A 21,058-nucleotide genomic window follows, 5' to 3' on the forward strand; every position below is an offset into this window, starting at 1 on the left:
TTCTCCTTGCCTATACAACATTATACCCATATCATATATATTTCTGAAAAGAATTAAATAATAAATCACAATTTTCATTTAAAACCAAAATCATAGCCATTTATGTGAAATTTCAACTCCACCATTCCAATTAACAATTATTTTCACTCAAATTATTCAAGTGAGATAACAAAATACAAATAACTACGATTTATACACAATCAATCAACCAGTTTATCCGTGTAAAAAAAAAAATTAAAAGCATCCAATAAGGATAAAATAAAATAAAAGTCACCTCTAGTACTTCTGTACCCAAAGTCACATACCCATTTTTCTTTCATATTCTTCTTATTTCTCTTTCTTTCAATATCCTTTCTCATTCGGCTTCTATAATCTCAGATTACTATATATATATATATATATATATATATATATATATATATATATATGTATCAATTTTGCCTTAACAATTTCAACTACTTCATAATTCCTTCCATTTCAGACAACTTCATAATTCCTTCCATTTTAAAGAATTGAAATACTTGGATCTATCCAATTAAATAAATAGAAATCCACAAGATTTATACAAAACTTATAAACCAAATTATTCATGGTAAGTTTAAACCTCAATATAGAAATTTTAAAAATATATAAAATCCTTACCTGTAGAGTATTTTTTTTCCTAGTCTATTTTTCTCTTCTTTCTTTCCCACACGGCTTCACCTTCTTTTCCCCTGTGTTTTCCTTTTCAAAACTTTCCTATACTTCTTTTTCTTCTCTCCAGCCAAAACCAAAAACCCCTTCTCTCTTTCTATTTTTTTTTCTTTTGTTTTCCATGTTTATCAAAAGATATACGTGTCGTGTGCATGTGTGTTGTGCTGGAAGCAAGTTCCTTTTAGGAAGCCTAACTATTTAATCCAATGACATAAATAGGAAATCAATACTAGTCAACTTTCCTTAAACCTTCACATCACCTTAGTATAATTGATATAAAATATATATAGCAACCTATAAGCATCATCCAGAAGAGTTTGGAACTTCCACATATATCTTCAAACAACCAACATCATGTTATATTCAACCCACACACAATTTAATCCTATCAGCTGCCAACCACACCATTTCCACGTACAGTTGATATACATTATATATAGACTAGTTTACTTAGTAAGCTTTAACACATAACAAGAATTTCATGAAACAATCACTTCTTAAAATATTCACATAAAAAAATATGTTTAATTAAATTAAATTATGCTAATGCAATTAATTTTTTTGTATTGGGGTCTTACAATTCTTCCCCCCTTTAATTAATTTTGTCCTCGAAATTAAAATGCATGAAACATACCAAACAAGTGAGGATATTGCATCCTCATAGTTTCCTCGCTTTCCCAAGTCGCTTCTTCAACCGTGTGACTCCTCCACAATACTTTGACCAGTGGTATAGTTTTATTTCGAAGCATTTGTTCTCGATGATCTAAAATCTATATCGGTTCCTCTACATAAGTTAAATCTTCTTTCAACTCTATCAGTTCCACAACTAAAACATGGGATGGATCTGCTATATACTTCCGAAGCATAGACACATGGAAAATGTCATGTAATCTTGATAATTCTTCTGGTAATTCCAACCGATACACCACTGCTCCTATCTATTCCAGAATTTTGTAAGGTCCAATGTACCTGGGACTTAATTTACTCTTCTTTCCAAACCTCATAATACCTTTCCAAGGAGAAATACGAAGGAAAACAAAATCACCAACTTCAAATTCCAAATCTCTTCTTTTTCGCACATCTACATAACTTTTCTGTCTATCCTGTGCTACTTTCATACGTTGCTAAATTATCTTCACCTTTTCTATTGTAAGTTCAATCAATTTTGGACCCAATAACTTTCTTTCACCCACTTCACCCCAACACACTGGAGTTCTACATTTTCTTCCATACAAAGCTTCATACGGTGCCATCCCAATAGTAGACTGATGAATATTGTTATAAGCAAATTCAATCAACGGTAAATAGTCATCCCAACTACCTTTGAAATCCGACACACAAGCTCTCAACATATCTTCCAAAATCTGTATAGTTCATTCTGACTGCCCATCCGTCTGTGGGTGAAAAGCTGTACTAAACTTCAAAGAAGTTTTCATGGCTTCATGTAAACTACACCAAAATCTCGAAGTAAACTTCAGGTCCCTGTCACAAACAATAGAAACTAGAGCCCCATGCAAACATATGATCTCATCAACATACAAACGAGCATATTCCTTTGTAGAATAAGTAGTTTTCACTGCCAGAAAATGGGTCGATTTCGTCAATCTATCAACTATCACCCAAATTGAGTCATGTCCTCGTTTTGATCTTGGAAGTCCAGTTACAAAATCTATGGTTACATGCTCCCATTTCCACTGTGGAACTGGTAACGGCTGCAACAACCCCGCTGGTTTCTGATGTTCAGCTTTCACTCATTGACATATTAAACACTTTGCTACAAATTCTGCAATTTCACGCTTTATATTATTCCACCAATAGTATTCTTTCAAATCCCTGTACATTTTAGTACTCCCTGGATGCAGAGCATATATAGAATTGTGGGCTTCATCTAAAATATCTTTCTTCAAAGAAACATCATTTGGAACACAAATTCGACTTTTAAAATACAAAATCCCATCATCCTTAATTGTAAATTAAGTTGGCATACCTTCTTAAGCTTTTCTTCTTTTCTTATCCAGGAATACATCATGAATTTGCAACTTTTTAATTTGATCCAGCAACAAAGGTCTCACCCTAACATGTGCAATCAACGTTTCTTTGTTAGTAACTGTTAATTCAACCCCCATCAGTCTCAATTCCATAATATTTGCCACCCGTGCACACTGTACACAAGATAGTCTCCCTGAAGACTTCCTACTCAAGGCATTTGCTACTACATTGGCTTTTCCAGAATGATGGTGGATATTATAATCATAATCTTTGATTAACTCCATCCAACGCCTCTGTCTCAAATTTAAGTCCTTCTGTGTAAACAAATACTTCAAACTCTGATGATCAGTGAATATTTCACAAATTTCACCATATAGATAATGCCTCCACAATTTCAAAGCAAAAATAATAGCAGCTAACTCCAAGTCATGTGTAGGATAATTCAATTCATGATTCTTCAATTGTTTAGAAGCATATGCAATTACCTTGCCAATCTGCATCAAAACACAACCCAAACCATGATGTGAAGCATTAGTGTAAATCACAAAACCTTCACCACCACACGAACTAGTTAACACTAGGGCTGACGTTAACTTTTTCTTTAATTCTTCAAAACTTCTTTGGCATTCCTCACTCCACATAAACTTTACTTCCTTCCGGGTTAACTTTGTTAATGGCAATGTGATACTAGAAAACCCTTAGATGAACCTCCAGTAATAACCTGCTAATCCCAGAAAACTTCTGACTTCTGTCACATTAGTAGGCCTGTAACGACCCGAGTTTTTCAACCTGGTACGTCAGCGATGACCTGAAGATTGACTCGATAACGGATCCAGATACGGAAGCAAAAAAAACAAGACAATGGTCTCTCAAGGCATAACACACCTGTAAGACCCTAAGATGACCTTCCATAAGGTTACGGAACCCAAAGGAATAACCGGATGCGAAAGCTAGAATGAAAAGGTCACTTGGTACCCTATGGCACCAATGACAACCAAAGGAGCAAGATTTAGTTCAAACTAGACCATGTACGCCATAGAATGGCTCAAACAAGATAAACAAGGTCCTGTGGGAACAAACAAATGAAGTTAACCTGTCTAGGCAACAAAACAAACAAAACCCACATGGCAGCTCCATTTCGGTCAACTGAAATGGAGCTTCGGTCTACCGAAAAGGGCCAGGAAAGAAAAAAAGAATGAGCTTTCAGTTCGGTCGACTAAAATGACAAACTGGTCGACCGGTTTGAGGCTCGAGATAAAAAAAGGCTGTTTCAGTGTACCGAAGTAGAGAATCGGTTAATCGAAATGAGTCTCAACAGTGAAAATGGCTTTTCGATTTGGACTTTGCACTATGCAATTGAAATGAACAAAGAACCGGTCGATCGAAATTAGCCATCGGTTGACCAAAACAGGTCAAAAATGTGCATATGAACCTGTTATGCACCAAAAATAAAGAGAAGACCCTAAGTCTTATTTGAATCCCCCATGGCATGAACAAATTGAAATATATGCTAATGTGTGATGATGTGAACATACGTGCAAGTGTAAAATGACATTTTAAACATGCTACGATGGCCCATGGCCATATTATAATTCATTTACAACATTTGACGTGTCAAACCTCCAAATTAGAAAAATTACATTTCAAAGGCAAAACTTGAAATTTAAATACATACATTTGAACTTTAAAGTGTGTGGCCCTTGGCCTCATATCATATATATCAAATACATTGCAAGGAGTGTACTCATGTACACATTACATGTTTAGAGTCAAATATACACATTTTAACAAATAAGACTACAAATGGCATTTCAAGCCAAACTTTATAAAAATGAAAATCTTCACGTCCACAAACCATCCAAGCCTAATGAGAATCTCAACCTTGATTCCTGTACCTGAAAAATGTCCCCACTACGTGGGTGAGTAACATAAAGCTACTCGTAGGAGATGAACATGCATCGACCTAGCATTTTACAATTTTATCACCTTAAGGTGAAACATGTTAAAGGGGCTCATGCCACCTAACGTCTATGTCAAAGTGAGACTCAGGGATCATCCTAAGCTACTCATGCAGTTTAAAGTGAACAACGGCATACAAGTATACAGGCTCAAGTATACTAAGCAATGTTAAAACATGTTCTACAATATACAAGCATACATTTCTAAGTATACTAAACCATATTAAGACAAGTCATGTAATGTCTAAGCATATTTACACAAGTATGCATTTTTATATGTAAATCTCGTAAATCAAACATACGAACACAAGTATACTAAGCTAAAAGAGATACGCATAAAACAAGTATACACAGCACAAGCATACGAAATGAAATTTAAACTCACGGAGTAAGTATACAAGTTCAACTTGAAATTATAAGTAATCCATGATTAACAACTTGAAATTATAAGTAATCCATGATTAACAACTTAAAATTAAATGTGAAATCAAATAGTGGAAAAACTAGGACATGCGGTCGCTAGACCAAGAAGGTATTTTCGGGTATTTACGACCCACAAGGTACCACCTAGTGCGCACTTATGACTTAGAGGACACTTGTCCACGTACTAGAGCCAAACCCTAGCCATCACATAAATTATGTCCTCACAAGCTTTCCAAAATCAATAAGTTCAAAACTTATACAAAATCAAATGCAAGTTACCACATTCCATGCACAAATAAGGTTGAATCCACACAAACCATATCCTAGAATTCAAGTCTAAATAGCATATGACATGTCATGTTCTCAATATGCAATTTATATACAAAGCAAGAATATTTTACAACAATTGAGCCACATTACTATCCTAAGCCACAAGTACTAAATAAGTTTTCAAGGTAAACAAGTGTAATATTCTAACAAGCTATATACCTACACAAGATATATTTAAATAAGCTATTCAAGATAATGATATCACATATCATGCTGAATCAAATCACCATCTTTAGAGCCCATAAGTACTAATTCTACAACAAGTTAGTAGTATGCTCACAAGGTAATTAAACAGACTACATTTCAAGGAATTATCAACATATTACATCCAATATCAATTTAAGTGACTAACACATTTAAAATAAAATTAATTAAGCTAATTAATTCATTTTTCTCTAGATTTTCAAACATTCCAAATAACCTCAATTTAACATATGTTAACGAACTCACCAAGGCCTACTTTAATAGCACAATACAAGTTGATTTCATGCTTGTTTCAACTATGTAATTTAATCTTTCAAAAAAGATAATTATTAAATAAGTTTTGCAATTCTTATTCATATGCTCTAAATTTAATATATGTTACACAACTCACCAAGGCCTAATTTACTAGCATGCCACAATTTAATTCTAAACTATATACCATTTTTAGAATTAAATCCTAAACAAATAAAATAAATAAATTAATGCTCGCAAGTTGTATATGCTTATAAAAAAATCAATACAACAATAATATAAACCTAAGACATCCCCTACCTTATTTTGAGATGAAATCTCAAATCCCCACTGAATTGAAACCGCCCCGAATCCGACGAAACTCCTAGGTTTTGTCGGGGACAACACGATCTACATGAACCCCCAAGAAGCCCCATCAAAATCACAACTTGACTTCAAACCCAAACTCAAGAAATGGTCTGAAATAAATTCTAATAAGGGGGAAAGGTAGAGAACGTCGAGGGGAACGATAAACGTTAAGGCCGAAGAGTTTTCACTAAGGAAATCAAATGGAGGAGAAGAAAGAATGAAGGCAACTCCTTGGGCTCCCATGGCTACCGGCCAAGAGGGTGAAGAAGATTATGGAAATCTGACTTTTTGACTTAAGACCCCCTATTTATAGAAAATCTCAAAAAATGCCCCGAAAGGGTCCCGCCGGGTTCGAAAAAGTGGATTTTGAGCAAACACGCTCAAATGACAAAACTCTGTGAACGAAAAAGATTCAAAATGAGAAAATATGAACAATGAAAGAAATGGCGTCAAAAATCGAGCCCGAGCAGAGAGATGCCCCAAACAAGTTCAGCAGCAACCGGTACCCTAAAACTGGAGAAAAATGACCAGAAGGAAATTCTATGAGTACACGACTCGACGAAATGTGAAAATGAATCCCACATGAGGATACAGGCTCAGAACAAGGTATTTTGCAATAATTTCACTAATTACACAATGGCCCCTACAAAAAGGATTAACTGCAAAATTGCCCCAGAATGAAAATATCTTCCAAAAGATATTTTCTTAGATACCCCTGAAATAAAATATCTTCAAAAGATATTTATGAAAAACACCCCAAGAAAAGAAAAAGATTCTAAAGAACTGTGCATCCATGTCCTTATGGACACTGTGAGCAACTAGAGTACTTTCCTAGTAAAGATACGTATTTCGTGGAAACCACTTAGAATGAGGATACGTGAAGTCAAAAACTAACTCCGAGCACAAGGAGTGAGGTTATGCTAACAAGGTGACAAACGGGGAAAAGACAAAATAGGGAAAAGGACAAAACAGGGAAAAGGACGAAAAGTGAATAGTGTCAAAAAATGAAAAATATGGAAATGACTCGATCCTCAAAGGAAGTTGTCAATCCAAAGGAAAGAGTCTCAGAAACCATTTCTGAGCACTCAAGACGACACTAAACGATGAGAAACTGAACTCAGAAAAGAAATTTCAACGAAAAAAAATTCATCCGTAAAATCCTAAGGAAAAAAGAAAAGGGAGGAAATGACCGGGTCATTACAAGGCCTTTCCCATTTCACTATTACTTCCACTTTTGATGGGTCAACATAACTAGCATCCTCAGATATTGCATGCCCTAAAAATACAACTTTATCAAGCCAAAACTCACATTTGCTGAACTTAGCAAAAAGTTGTTTTTCCCATAAAATCTATAACACAATTCTTAAAAGCTTTTCATATTCATCCACACGTCGAGAATATACAAAAATAGCATCGATGAAGACAATAACAAAAGAGTTAACATACGGAAGAAATACTCGATTCATTAAATCCATAAATACCGCTGGAGCATTGGTTAACCCAAAAGGAATTACCAAAAACTCATAATGGCCATATCGAGTTCGAAAAGCAGTTTTAGAAATGTCACTATCCTTTACTTTTAACTGGTGATATCTTGACCTCAAGTCAATCTTAGAAAACACCTTTGCCCCTTGCAACTGATCAAATAGATCATCAATTTGTGGTAATGGATACTTATTTATGATAGTTTCTTTATTTAACTGTCTGTAGTCAATACACAACCGCATAGTACCATCCTTCTTCTAAATAAATACCACCGGTGCACCCTATGGTGAAATACTGGGTCGAATAAAACCTTTATCCAGTAAATCTTGCAATTATACTTTCAACTCTTTCAACTCTGTCGGTGCCATTCGATACGGAGCGATGAAAATTAGAGTTGCTCTTGGTACCAACTCAATGGTAAAATCTACCTCTCTGTCTACTGGCAACCTCGGTAATTCTTCTGGAAATACATCTGTGAATTTCTTTACCACTGGTACATATTCAAGTGTCACCTCTTTATTTCAGTATAAACCACATAAGCTAAGTAACCATGACACCCTTTCTTCAACAACTTTCTGGTTTGTATAGCTGAGATGAGACAGTTTGGAATAACATTTCTTTCTTCGGTAAATCTGAATTTTGGCTCCCCTAGTATCTGAAATATAACTTCTTTCCGAAAATAATCTGTTGACGCATGATATGTAGATAGCCAATACATACCCAAAATGATATCAAAGTCTGGTATACCCAACGGTATCAAATTCACCTTTAACTGTCTATCCCCCATTTGTAATACACAATCCTAATATTCATTTGCAACCACCACCACTTCCCCCATTGGTGTAGAAATAAACAATTTACTATCTAGTGATGAAAGTGGTCTACCCAAATTCATAACAATAGATGATTCAACAAATGAATGGGTTAAGAAAGGATTAATAAGCACAGTAACATTTCTATTCAAAATAGAAAGTGTACCTGTCATTACTTTTGGAGTTGCTTGAGCATCCTGAAGTGTCATAGCAAAAACTTTTCCCTGGGCTTGTGAACCACTTGTAGCTCCCCTACCTCTTTTTGACAAGCTCCCCTGTGGAAAACCTTTACCAGAACTAGCAACACTACCTACTAAGGCCATTCATGTCAACATAGGAAAATCTCTTCCGATGACCCGGCTGATGGCAATGATAGCATTCTTCTGCTTTCAACATAGGACAATCTTTCTTCTGGTGACCTTCCTTTCCACACTAAAAACACCCTCTGCCAATACCACGTCCTCCAAAGCTACCTCGTTGTATAGATTGTTGTTCAGAAAGCCCTTGACCTCTTCCACTACCTGATGTCTGCCCTTGAGATTCACTACCCCTTCCCCTTCCATACCGCGACCTTTGACATTTTTGACTTTAAATTCTTTCTCTTCCTCTTGACTGTGATGGCTCAGATCTATTTCTTTTGTATTGTTCCCTTCTTTCTTGCAATTCTTTCACATCCCTTTCTGTAATCATAGCTTTATTCACAAGTCTGTTGTAATCTGTTTCCTCAAACACTGAAACGCTGGACTAATAGCCGCTTCTAAACCATCCCAGAATTTTATACATTTATCTTCTTCATCCTGTACAAACTTGGGTGCAAACCTCGATAAAGCTGTAAACTTAACTTCATAATCCACTACAGACATTCTATCTTATTTTAGGAGAATAAACTCCCGTTCCTTCTCTTTTATGTAAATTAGAGGAAAATATTTCTCATAAAAAGCTTTAACAAATGGGTTTCATAATATCACCTCTTTCTCTCCTAGAATGAGCAATAAATGTTTTGTCATGTCCCACCAATAACTAGCTTCATTTTTGAACATAAACGTAGCTAAGTTAACCTTCTAGTCTTCTGTTGCACCCATCACTGCAAATATCGATTCCATTCTTCTTACCCACCCCTTTACTTCTTCTGGTTTGATAGTACCTGAAAATTCTGGGGGTGTTAACTTGATAAACCTCTCATAATCTGAGCCTTTTTTTCCTTTCTGTTATCTTTTCAGCCTTTCTTGTATCATCATTTGGCTTCCCAAAAATTATATATTTTGTTCTGCCAAGTCTGTTATAGCCTTCTCCATTTTCTGCATACCAGTTAAGTACTCCTATTCTCTTCTCATACCACCCTAAATAGGTTGTTCCACTTCAGCCTCAACAGGAACATAAGAGGCTTCTTCCTCGATTCTATGATAACCACTTCCTCATTCCATTACTTTTTATCTGCAATAAATCTTAAATATAACAACATATATATATGATATATAATCACCACATATATTTGTTAGTATAAAATCAAGTCAAAGAAATGACTTTACTACACAATTCCTATTGCAACTGCCACTGCTAGTCTAGACTCTTACTACCTCCAGAACCTAGAAAACCTAGGCTCTGATACCAAAAGTTGACACACCCCAACCTAATTTACTCTAGGTAAATATATTGAACAAATTGGAATGTATCTAACCATCTGCATTAACCTCATTCAACATGACATCACCATATATCAGAGTACCTGCTTAACAAGTTACAATCTAAAAACAAATTATAGGCCTGGTATGCAAATTCTGACAAACTAAAACGTTAACGACAAGTTACACTATTAAATACTACTACAATATTTACATCTTAAACAAAAGACATTTCATTGTTCCTTTCCCCATTCACACACAAGATTCTAGACTTGGCAGTAGCAACCCAACCTGATACCTAAAAAATATAAATATGGAAGGAATGAGCTTAATGCTCAGTGAATGCAACATTACTACATCAGAGTAATATAAACAATTATTATCTAATAACTTCAATTAAACTTCATTAGTATATTACAGGCATTAAAATATAGTACTCTCCTTTTAGGCCAGAGTATGGACCTTATATAATATAGTACTCTTCTTCTAGGTCAGAGTATGGACCTTATTTAAATATAGTACTCTCCTTCTTAGCCAGAGTATGGACCTTATTTAATGTAGTACTCTTCTTCCAGGTCAGAGTATGGACCTTATATAACATAATCAAGTTATATATATTCATCTTCAATTTACATAAACAACTTCAATACTTTAATTGAACATATTCAAGTATAAACTTTCAGTAAGTACACTTACCTTGGCTACTACCCGAAATATTTACTTATCCCCTGGAAATGTTAAAGTTGTTAAGTCATTCTCCTTGCCTATACAACATTTGTGATGACCCTGGATTTTTCAACCCAGTATGTCCTGTGATGACCCAAAGCGGATCCAGAATGCGGAAGCAAGAAACAAGACAACGGTCTGCCAAGGCACAACACACCTTTAAGACCCTAAGATAACCTTCCATGAGCTCATGGAACCCAAATGAATAAAGTGCGGAAGTAACTTGAAAACAAGTCCCTAGAGATGTATGTTATCCCTAGGACACAAGAATGGACTTTGAAAGAGTTTTGAGGCTCAACGGAAACAAAACGAAGACAAAGGCATCAAAACCCCACCGAAAAAAGGACAAAGGGTAAAAAGGTCATTTTACCCTAAGAGGGAGGAATTTGACTTCCAACAAGTCAAATAAGATCAAAAACATCCTTTAGTGACTTGACATGAAGTCCCAAGGCCAAAGGAAGTGAAATCCCAGAAGAACCCTATCCTGGTTCGAGCCAAATCCGACACCCTCTCATTAAAACAAGGATATCTCAAGCTACAAGAAGAATCTGAAACTAAAATTAGAAGCATTGGAAATCTTGTTTTGACATGGTCAATTTAGACTTAAGAATGGACCAATTCGGAGTTGAAACAAAGAAGTTAAATCAGATTGAAGTCGGAAGTCCAAAATTGAAGTCTCTAGAGGACTTGAATCGGTTCAACCTCCTTGAACCGGTTCAACATGGGCAGTACGCCCATGCTGGACCAAAATGACATCTTAAACCGGTTTAACCTTCTTGAACCGGTTCAACTTGACCAGAGTTAAACTTAAACAGTAAAATTGCAGAAAAAACAGAAAATTTAAGATTTGAGCACGGTTTTCGAAATCAAGATGATATTTTTCAGAATAATGTCGTGAAAAAACTCCCCCTAAAATCACATTTTCTATGTGACGGAGTGAAGAACGGAGTCAATAAATAGTGATTTTGAGTGTGCGGGAATGGTTCGCGGCTCTCGGAAATGGCCGAGTCAAAATCCGACCCCCCGACGGCCAAAAAGGCGAAAATAAACTTAAAATGGAAACTTTGAAAACCAAAATCAATAAATGACTTCAAATGACCGTTTGGCCCTTGGCCACACTTCATACATGATTAATAAGACCCTATGAAAGAATGAAAACGGAATTCCCACACCCGATACACCTATGGTGAAACAAGAATTTGGCATTTTTCAATATTTTCATAGTATTTCAAGAAGTCAAAAATTACATAGAATACAAAATACATGTCATTGGCCTCCGGCCTTATCTCATACATGTCAAATAAAATACAAGGAGTATACTTATGTACACATTACATATATCGAATCAAAAATACACATTTTAACAATTAAGGCTACAAATGGCATTTCAAGCCAACCCTTACAAGAATTTAAAACCTTCAAGTTTACAATCATCCAAGCAATGATGAACATCACGATCAAAGACTTCGTAGTTGAACAAAACCCCTAGAAACTTCGGTGTGAGTAAACAAGTTTACTCGTAGAAAATGAGCATGCATAGACTAGATTTCTTACAGATTTTTAGACTAACATGAAACAGTTCAAAAGGATCATGCCACCTAACGTCTATGTCAAAGGTGAGACTCAGGGAGCATCCTAAGTTACCTTAGATCATTTCTAGCATAATTCATATCCCTTGCGCAATTCAAACAACATAGAAGCATGTTATACGAAGCAACAAGGTATAGATTCTCAAAGCCATCCACTTGAAATCTAAAATACGAAAACAACAAAGTGGGTCATGACACCTAACGTCTATGTTCCAAATGAATCTATAGGTTCATTCCTAAGCTACATTTCAACATTTAAAACACAATTCATCATATCGATGCAATTTAACCAATATTGGAACTTCCAACACAATGCATTAAGCACAAATTGTCAAAGTTAACATCTTGTAACTTAAAATGGGAAATCAATTATGGAACAACAAGTTACAACATCATATAGTTATCAACTTGAAATGAAATGCGAAATCAAACAAGGTGGATACTTGAACATCACGCCAGATCAGACCGACACCAAAGTTACTTTAGGGTTACTAGCCCATGGGTAACCGCCCTATGTGCGCACTAGACTATAGGAGGACATTCCCCCATACTAGAACCAAGTCCTAGCTGTAGTCAAACAACGACATCCCCAAGTTTTCAAAATCAACAAGTTGTGCAACAACGTATTTAACAACATGTATATACAAGATAATCAACTATTTACCACGCACAACCAAATTTGGAAAACACATACAATACATGCTCTAAGTCCACAACTACTATGGCATGAAAGATGTCAAATACAAGGTGTGCAACTCATTACACAAGGCAACAATATAATCCGTAAGGAAAACATATTCTCCTGAATATAAATATAACAACAATATCATTCTATGCTCAAAACATAACCAAGTGAATATACAGCAAGTCCAAGTGCATGATTTAAATATAGAAACAACTTCTAAAACACAATTAGATCCATGGAGCTATTAGATAGAATTTAATTAAACAAAAATAATTAAATTCTCTAGATTTCAAATCAATTTTAAATAACCTCAAATTAATATATGTTAAATAATATAGCATGCTCATTACATATATCAAATCAAAAGAGCAAAATGAGCAAGACATCATCATGTATAATTTAATTAATTTAAATTAATTAAATCTCTAATTTTCAAAAGTTATTCAAATGATCCCAAATTAATATATACCAAGTACTAAGTCATGGTCATACCATATATCAAGTCTAAAATGGAATACAAGCAAAATACAATTTTCTAGAATTTAAATCAAATTAAATCCATTTAATCTCTAGATTTGAAAACTCATTTAAATCACCCCAAATTAACATACAACAAAGATTAAGTAATGGTCATGCCATATATCAAGTTTAAAATGAGTTATATGCAAGCTATGATACATCATTAATTTGTCAAATTAACAAGAGGCATACATACAACTTGTATTTCATACAAAAGCAAGTAAAATCACTTGGGTAATAAATTATAACACCGCCTACCTCACTAGAGAAGAGTCTCTCTGGAATCCATGGCAAATCAACACAAAATGGAAAACCCTTCTAGGGTTATGTAGAGGAGGATGAGGGGAACAAAAAGTGTTCCAAGCTTCATGGTCTAAGGTAAGTGGAAGGCTATAAAAAATTAAGGTCAAGGCCTAAGGTTTCAAGCTCCAATCATGGAGGCTAGGGTTTTTTTTTACAAGAGAGGGAATAGATAAAAATTAAGTGTGAAAGAATGTGAGTGGAGGAAATAGAAATCCTCCACTCACTATGTGGTCTTACACCAAGGTCAACATATACAAGTCTTGGTCAATTGCACAAAAACCCTCCTTAACAACATAATTCCAAAGTGGCTCAAAAATAATTGCAAGACTAAATTGTGAGCCTACACTTGTCACAAATCAATGGTTCCTTCCTTGGATTAATCTTAAGCCTCCACTTGTCAACAATCTAAGCCAACAAGTGCACCAATCCTAAGCCAACAAGTGGGTGAATTTCCACCCTCCACATGTCATCATCTAAGACATCAAAGTGTTTCTACACAAATGTCAACAAGTGGACCAATAAGAGCGTGACACTTGTCACACTTTCTGGAAATTGCAAAAAGGTCATTTTTGAAAATATCTTCTAAATTAAATTACAAAATGGTCCTTAAGACGAAAAATAATTACTTTACAATAATTAAACAAATCACCCCAAAAGAAAGAAATTCCAAAGAAGTGTGCATCCACACCCCTAAATAAGAAATTACACAACTAGCATGCTTTTCTATAAAAGTAAAAATGCACATAGCATGGAATTTAAATATCATGGATGCATGCAAAACTGGAATCAAATCCAAACACGAAAAGCGAGGTTATGTCAACAAAGTGACAACCGAGAAAAAGACGAAAAGTGAATAGTGTCACAAAAGTGAAAATGTGAAAATGACTCGATTCTCAAAGGAAGTCGTCAATCCAAGGAAAAGAGTCTCGGAAACCATCCCCAAGCACTCAAGATGACACTAAGTGACGAGAACCTGAACATAGAAAATGAGAGACAACGGAAAAAATTTATCCGCAAAATTTGAGGAAAAAGGAAAGGAAGGAAAAATAACCGGGTCATTACAACCTTCCCACCTTAAAAGGATTTTGTCCCTGAAATCTAGCCCCAACAAAACAGAAGGTGAGACCAGGATACCATCTCCGAGTATCCCACGCAACATGCTATAAAAGTAATCCCAAAATTGAAGGAGAACTCACAAACCAATGTCATTTGCACTACGTGCTCATAACGACCACTCTCAAATGAATGATGACTACACGTTCACACGACAAGTCAAAACTCACAGACGAAACCCAAGGTAAGCATCTGTCCTGACGAACCATCAAACGGATCCGAAAACAACCACCAAAAGAACACCAAGATAAACATATATCAAATCAAGGTACAGAATAGAGACAACGTGGCAGTACGAATAGCGACCAGAACCCGCCCATGGCGTAGTCAAATATGTGGTAGCAATGACAGTGCCTAGTGCTTGAAACTCACACATGGAACCCAAGGTCAGGCAAAGGAACAAAAAACCACAACCATAAGCATCTCTCCTGACGACCCATCAAACGGATCCGATAACAACCACCAAAAGAACTCCAAGATAAACACATATTAAATCAAGGTACCAAACAGAGACGACGTGGCAGTACGAATAGCGACCAGAACCCGCCCATGGCGTACTCAAATGTGTGGTAGCAATGACAGTGCCTAGTGCCCGCCCACACTTACTCGTCAGTAAGGTAGCATCGACGGCAACTAGCACTCGCCCACAACACACAGCTTTGTATGGTAGCACGATAGTATTAGGCACTAGTTCATAACCTACCCCCCACTAGGTCTACCCATGAAACCTCTCAAAACAAATGACATCAATGTCGTAAATCATCATTACCAAAAGTAATCTAGTAACTCGGCATTCCGCAAGAGTTGAGACAGGGTCCAAAGACATTGACATCCCGGCCATTCTCAAAATCTTGACGGTAATGTTACAGGTACCTTCCAGCTTAAGGTCTCAATCCTTAATACAACAAAACCCACATTTCTAACATCTCAAAATACTACTACCAACAACATTAATTGTGAATCCAAAGCCGAAAAAGAAAATCGAAACCTCTAGAAATCAAAATGAACCTCACTACACGACATTTCATCAAAAGTCCTTCATATCTCCTTGAAATAGATCAACTACAAGACCACACAACAATCAAACATCAGATCCACATCTCTATAATAGAAAACTAAATCCCCAAAAAAATAAGTCCACCATGTGGAACACACATCAAAATCCTTACAACTAAGGTTACAAAATGAGTCTCTCAAAACCTTACATGGCAACACCAAGCTAAATCAAAATTCCTTAATTTCCATCGATCCATAAACAACCACTGGAACTACGATTCCTCAAAACTATGCCTAGTCACAACTTGGATGAGAAGACTCCACAAACAAGCCATATCCAATAGTGATCCAGTAAAAACTCTCCTAAGAGTCAACCACATCCAGGTCTCCAAAACCAAAGCAAGTCTCTAAAAGACATCCTTAAACAATGTCAAACTCGCATAACGAGTCAACCAAATCCTCAATCAAATGGACACAAGTCCCTGTAAAATGATCTCAAACCAATCAACTCACTCAAAGCACCACAACCAGTCAACAACCACGGGAAAACTCCTTAAGGGAAGACATGAAAGAAAGGAAACCACCAGTCCTAAGAAGGACAACACCACGCCTCTGTCTCTGAAACAAAAGACAATAAGGTCAAAGACTTCACCCCTTACATGGAAGTAAGTCGACTAAAATCCATTAAATCCTCACCAAGGACTCAAGAAAATGGTGGTGATCCTCACGGACCAGCCAACCCCAAAGCTGCGCGTAATGCAATGAAGAGAAGAGACTCACTCCTTGTGAAGTCCTTACTCAAACCAAGAAAGAGAAAAAACCCTATTCTCCCACAAGTGTCAACACGACATATACGAAAAGGGAGCAAAAAAAAAAAAAAAAACATATATGGAAGTCATGCATATGACAAGGAATGCAACTAGCAAATAAATAAATCTACTCACATAGACAAAAATCAAGGGTACATGCAACACGTCTCCACGTGAGCACATAATCATGTCACTAAAGTACAGTCACAATATGGCATCTTTAAGCATATATGTAAGGCATGGTAATGTCACACAATAAGAAGACAAATGTGGATACACTTCCACCTACTTATGCATCACAATAACATAAATCATTCTACTAACATGGTAGTAAATGAAACAGCAGAAGATAAAAATGATGCAACAATAAACCCTATGGACATCGTATCCTAGAGTGTCTAGGTAAAAGGAAAGACCAGTCCTAACCACAAATTGTCTCCAAAAACCAATGTGATAACAACCTATCTCAAAACAAACATAATCCCTTACCAGAATGGTAAGACTCTAATAATCTATCTCCGAATCTAAAGGTGACACTATAAGTGACACTAACAATGCAATACTCTCACTAACCCAAAACATCAATCAATCGACTCGATTCCAAAAGGATTATCACGCAAGGAGAACTCAAACAAAATGGCAACTCTAGCCATACAATCGAACAATCAAATTGATCTCCAAAATTATACCCAAAATAACCATCAATCACCGTCTCAACACTAGATGCTCAAAACAAAACTCACATTATCACCAACCAAAAGGACTACGCCTATTAGAACAAAAACCAATACTGATTCCATCTGAACTACGCTCGTAGCTAGCCAGTATGGTAGCATGACAGTGCCGTGCACCCGCCCATAAACGTACCTGCCCATGAAAATTGTAATCTTAGAGGAACCATTCCGAACAACAAAGGATCCTAAGAGGTCCATAACCTCATCCTGGCCCAAAACCAACAAATCCAGCACTACGGCAACGCCAAATGACTCATCTCACGAGAGCCTAAACAAAAGGTGACTCACCACCTACCTCAAAACCAATGTTAGGTCGACAACAACTTACACTACCATGAAACTGTGACTACAATTATATCAACCCCAAAGAAGAGTGCTTAAACAAAACTAGACACACCAACCATCACACTAAGTGCAAACTCACCAAGTAACTCAACCTCAAGTCAAATATCCTATGACTAATCCCAAGTCTTGTCAAATATGCAAAACAATCATGCATATACAAATCTAATCTAGCATACATCATATGTCATACTCTTTACGTTAAAATAAAAACAAGTTGAACAGATAGCATATCACATATAGCACGTAAACATATAAATATGTTATCAAACCAAAACAAGTTATCATAAAGCATATAAGCATAAAGAGCATGGTAACACAAGCATGATATGCACCCAAAACCTGTCGTCCTAAGGTTTTCAAACCTAGGAGCTTTTATACCACTTGTGATGATCCTAGATTTTTCAACCCAGTGTATCCTGTGAAGACCCGAAGTGGATCTAAAATGCGAAAGTAAGAAACAAGACAACGGTCTGCCAAGGCACAACACACCTTTAAGACCCTAAGATAACCTTCCATGGGGTCACGAAACCCAAATGAATAAAGTGCGGAAGCAACTTGAAAATAAGTCCTTAGAGATGTACGTTATCCCTAGGACTCAAGAATGGACTTTGAAAGAGTTTTGAGGCTCAACAGAAACAAAATGAAGACAAAGGCATCAAAACCCCACCGAAAGAAGGACCAAGGGTAAAAAGGTCATTTTACCCTAAGAGGGAGGAATTTGACTTCCAACAAGTCAAATAAGATCAAAAACATCCAAAAAAATCCTTTAGCAACTTCACATGAAGTCCCAAGGCCAAAGGAAGTGAAATCCCAGAAGAACCCTATCCCGGTTCGAACCAAATCCAACACCCTCTCATTAAAACAAGGATATCTCAAGTTACGAGAAGAATATGAAATAGAAATTGGTACCATTGGAAATATTGTTTTGACGCGGTCAATTTAGACTCAAGAACGGACCAATTCGGAGTTGAAACAAAGAAGTTACATCAGATTGAAGTCGGAAGTCCAAAACATTTAAACATTTAAAACACAATTCATCATATCGATGCAATTTAACCAACAGTGGAACTTCCAACATAATATATCAAGCACAAATTCTCAAAGTTAACATCTTGTAACTTAAAATGGGAAATCAAATAAGGAACAATAAGTTATAACATCATATAGTTATCAACTTGAAATGAAATGCAAAATTAAACAAGGTGGATACTTAGACATCACGCCGGATCAGACCGACACCAAAGTTACTTTAGGGTTACTAGCCCATAGGTAACTACCCTATGTGCGCACGAGACTATAGGAGGACATTCCCCCGGACTAGAACCAAGTTCTAGCCGTAGTCAAACAACGACATCCCCAAGTTTCCAAAATCAACAAGTTGTGCAACAACGTATATAACAACATGTATATACAAGATAATTAACTGTCTACCATGCACAAACAAATTTGGAAAACACATACAATATATGCTCTAAGTCCACAACTACTATAGCATGAAAGATGTCAAATACAAGGTGTGTAACTCATTACACAAGGCAATAATATAATCCGTAAGGAAATCATATTCTTATGAATATAAATATAACAACAATGTTATCCTATGCTCAAAATATAACCAAGTGAATATACAACAAGTCCAAGTCCATAATTTAAATATAGAAACAACTTCTAAAACACAATTAAATCCATGGAGCCATTAGATAGAATTTAATTAAACAAAAATAATTAAATTCTCTAGATTTCAAATCAATTTCAAATAACCTCAAATTATTATATGTTAAAAAACTAGCGTGCTCATTACATATATCAAATCAAAAGAGCAAAATGAGCAAGACATCATCATGTAGAATTTAATTAATTTAAATTAATTAAATCTCTAATTTTCAAAAGTTGTTCAAATGATCCCAAATTAATATATACCAAGCACTAAGTCATGGTCATACCATATATCAAGTCTAAAATGGAATACAAGCAAAATACAATTTTCTAGAATTTAAATCAAATTAAATCCATTTAATCTCTAGATTTGAAAACTCATTTAAATCGCCCCAAATTAACATGCAACAAAGATCAAGTCATGGCCATGCCATATATCAAGTCTAAAATGAGTTATATGCAAGATATGATACATCATTAATTTCTTAAATTAACAAGAGGCATACATACAACTTGTATTTCATACAAAAGCAAGTAAAATCACTTGGAAAATAAAATATAACACCCCCTACCTCACTAGAGAAGAGTCTCTCTAGAATCCATGAAAATCAACACAAAATGGCAAACCCTTCTAGGGTTATGTAAAGAAGGATAAGGGGAACAAAAAGTGTTACAAGCTTCATGGTCTAAGGTGAGTGGAAGGCCATAAAAAATCAAGGTCAAGGCCTAAGGTTTCAAGTTCCATCTATGGAGGCTAGGGTTTTCTTTACAATAGAGGGAAGAGATAGAAATTAAGTGTGAAAGAATGTGACTGGAGGAAATAGAAATCCTCCACTCACTATGTGGTCTTACACCAAGGTCAACACACACAAGTCTTGGTCAATTGCACAAAAACCCTCCTTAACAACATAATTCCAAAGTGGCCCAAAAATAATTGCAAGACTAAATTGTGAGCCTACACTTGTCACAATCAATGGCTCCGTCCTAGGCTTAATCTTAAGCCTCCACTTGTCAACAATCTAAGCCAACAAGTGCACCAATCCTAAGCCAACAAGTGGGTGAATCTCCACCCTCCACATGTCATCATCAAAGGCATCAAAGTGTTTCCACACAAATGTCAACAAGTGGACCAATAAGAGCGTAACACTTGTCACACTTTTCAGAAATTGCAAAAAGGTCCTTTTTGAAAATATCTTCCAAATTAAATTACAAAATGGTCCCTAAGATAGAAAATTATTACTTTACAGTAATTACACAAATGATCCCAAAAGAAAGAGAAATTCCAAAGAAGTGTGCATCCACACCCCAAAGGAAGAAAGTACACACTTAGTATGCTTTTCTACAAAAGTAAAAATGCACATAGCATGGAATTAAAATATCTTGGATGCATGCAAAACCGAAATCAAATCCGAACATAAAAAACGAGGTTTTGCCAACAAAGTGACAACCGAGAAAAAGACAAAAAGT

This window comes from Cornus florida, unplaced genomic scaffold (assembly GCF_030987335.1).
Source record: "Cornus florida cultivar Cherokee Brave unplaced genomic scaffold, ASM3098733v1 CherokeeBrave_3.0.0_Hap2_Chr02, whole genome shotgun sequence".
NCBI classification, from domain to species: domain Eukaryota; kingdom Viridiplantae; phylum Streptophyta; class Magnoliopsida; order Cornales; family Cornaceae; genus Cornus; species Cornus florida.